We start from the raw sequence: 2,500 nt of genomic DNA, 5'->3' as shown, positions 1-2,500 counted from the left end.
CACAACCTTTCACTGTTCACAACCCAGTGGGACGTAAAAGAACCCACTCACTACTCGCAAAGAGTAGGGAGAGGAACTCCAGTGTCGTAGTCTGTCCTCTGTGGTATAGCTAGGGGATCGAAAAATGTAAAAGATTAATTAGGTCTCTCTCTCTCTCTCTCTCTCTCTCTCTCTCTCTCTCTCTCTCTCTCTCTCTCTCTCTCTCTCTCTCTCTCTCAATATGGTCATCGTATCGTATTTCTTTGGTTAGGGTTACCGTAACTGCATATGTTCGATTGAAGAGGACACTTCATGACAATTATATCTACTGTATTTCCGGAGACAAGTGATGATGAATTTGAGAAGAAGGATAAGGGGACAGTATTTCGTGATGCCGCATTACTTCTCGCTCGACCACCGGTACAAGGTCACATGTACACCCCACTGAAAAATGCTTATGGTGTACAGCAAGTTGTTAGGGGAGGTACATTAGCATTAGAGTTTTGAAGAAAGCAACTGCGGACAATCTTCCTGTCGGTGTACGTTGGATCACTGGCTTGATCTGATCGGCGTAATTACAAGTTGAGAAACTAAGTATTTTAAGCATAGAAGCAATCCAATGTAAACTCTCATTGTACCTGTAGAAGGCTGGTTTGGCCAGCCGAAATATAGTACACCACCAAAATCAAATCTACGTTGTATCAGCTCTTGCTTAAAATATTTAATTGGCACCTATTCCCATTTGGATGGAGATGGGTCGTAGGACATTCAGGAGAACAGAGGTGATCCTGATCGCATTAAATGAGTGACTGTCTCCACTTAGGGCTACTAGGCTTACAAAAAATAGCTTCTAAAATAGCTCTGTCTCTGGAAATCATGAACATAGACTTGATATGACAGTTGGGCTCCTGGGTCTCCCAAATACACAGCTTTCAACTCCCATTAATATTTTTTGTCTTTATTTTCAGTTTTTAGGAACCCTGTTTCATTCCTGGCAAGATTTACTCCACCTAAAGCTGGAAAATATTCACTCGATTGGGCTTGCACAATCAGTTACAAATGTGACCCACTTAAGCACAATTATTTCGTATTTGCATGCCTGCATGATGCAATAATAAAACAAATGCTCCATGACAGTATTGTTTTCTTACTTTTGTCCCCATTTGTTCTTGGCTGGTTTTCTGGTGATGAAGTTTTTCCCGTGCGGATCCGCTGTTTTGGTCACTAAATGATGAAGTTGTCGTTTCTTCTTCATCGTTCCTTCTTCGTTCGTTCCTCGTAGTTAGTATCCGTCGTCCTTTGTAAAGACATTAGGGAGCTTAAGCCCTAAGCAATTTTGAGCCAAGGCAACCGGAAGTTTTCCTCTTTAACTTGTCTTGACACTTCCCCATTTACTTTGCTAAGTATCTTTGCACTATTACAGACGATTAGTTTAAAATATCTGGGAGAGACTACTGTTCTGGGATGTGAAATGTGCACAACCGGTTTCCGTCCGTGACTTAAAAACGGGGCGTTTTTAAGCCTCCTATTAATGATCCGTGGCTCAGGTTGTTGAGCACCAGGAATGCGGAAGCCTGTAAGGATCACACGTTATCGCTTCCAAGTTAGGGTTAGGCTAACCCTAGCCCTTTTCACAGAAGAAAAAGCACGTGCAATCACGCGAACTTCGTCAACATGGCTGCCATATTGTTCTTCTCCTGCGACAACTTGGAAGCAACAATTTGGAAGCGGCAACTTGGAAAATTGGGGGGGGGGGGAGGGAGCGGGGGGAAAGAACGTAAACTGCAAATGTCAAAAGGATACAAAACTGCAAGAGTACTCCCTCAAAGACTAGCGCTGCTCCAGTGAGAGTCCGACAAGGCAGTCCCCGTTCCCCTCCCTTTAGGGTTAACGCGACAAGTTGGAAGCGACAAAGTGGAAGCGACCTCGTGTTACCCTTACCGGCATCCGTACCAGGATGCCACGCGGGAGGTCGTGAGTTCGACTCCGTCCGGACCAACACTCAGGGTCTTTAAATAACTGAGGAAGAAGTGCCGCCTTTGTAATGACATGGTCATCTGCTGAACTGATAGGTTTATAATTGCGCAACACCAATTTGGGGGTTATTTTGTCTCCGCGACGTGTCCCATGAAGTTCAACAAGTTGAACTTCATGGTACACGTCGCTGGCATTTGTCGCTGCAACACATCCTTGAAACATGTACCCGCAACATTTTCATGAGTGTGCAAATGTTGTGAATGATTTTGTCCGTGCTACAGGACTCTGATGCATGTCGCCTCAGTGTGTATACTACACACCTTTTTGTCGCTGGAAAGTGTCGGTGCAACATGTCCGTGCAAAATGACCTCCCCTTGTAAATTTGTTTATTGTACATGGCCAAGTTTACGTAAAAGTAATACTGTTTGAAATTTATTAAATAAACAAAGTTCTGCTTAACCGTCTTTCCTTCCTTTGACTGATTATTTTCTATGTATGTCATTCTTCACCCTGCGAGCAGAGCCTCCTTTTGTCTTTTTCTTTA

General features: G+C 43.6%; 1 long non-coding RNA gene across 1 annotated transcript in view; it reads left to right on the top strand.

Moving 5' to 3' along the window:
* The window catches only part of LOC138026693 (uncharacterized), a 7,002-nt gene extending 5,887 nt beyond the window's left edge, over window positions 1-1,115 (top strand). Inside the window, exon 5 of the long non-coding RNA XR_011127324.1 lies at window positions 948-1,115. This is a non-coding gene — a long non-coding RNA (uncharacterized lncRNA). The remainder of the gene's footprint in view (window positions 1-947) is intronic.
* Window positions 1,116-2,500: the final 1,385 nt, after the last annotated feature.

Source organism: Montipora capricornis, chromosome 12, assembly GCF_036669925.1.
Source record: "Montipora capricornis isolate CH-2021 chromosome 12, ASM3666992v2, whole genome shotgun sequence".
Taxonomy (NCBI): domain Eukaryota; kingdom Metazoa; phylum Cnidaria; class Anthozoa; order Scleractinia; family Acroporidae; genus Montipora; species Montipora capricornis.
The sequence above is the reverse complement of the archived record's forward strand: the minus strand, read 5'-3'. Positions and strand labels throughout refer to the sequence as shown.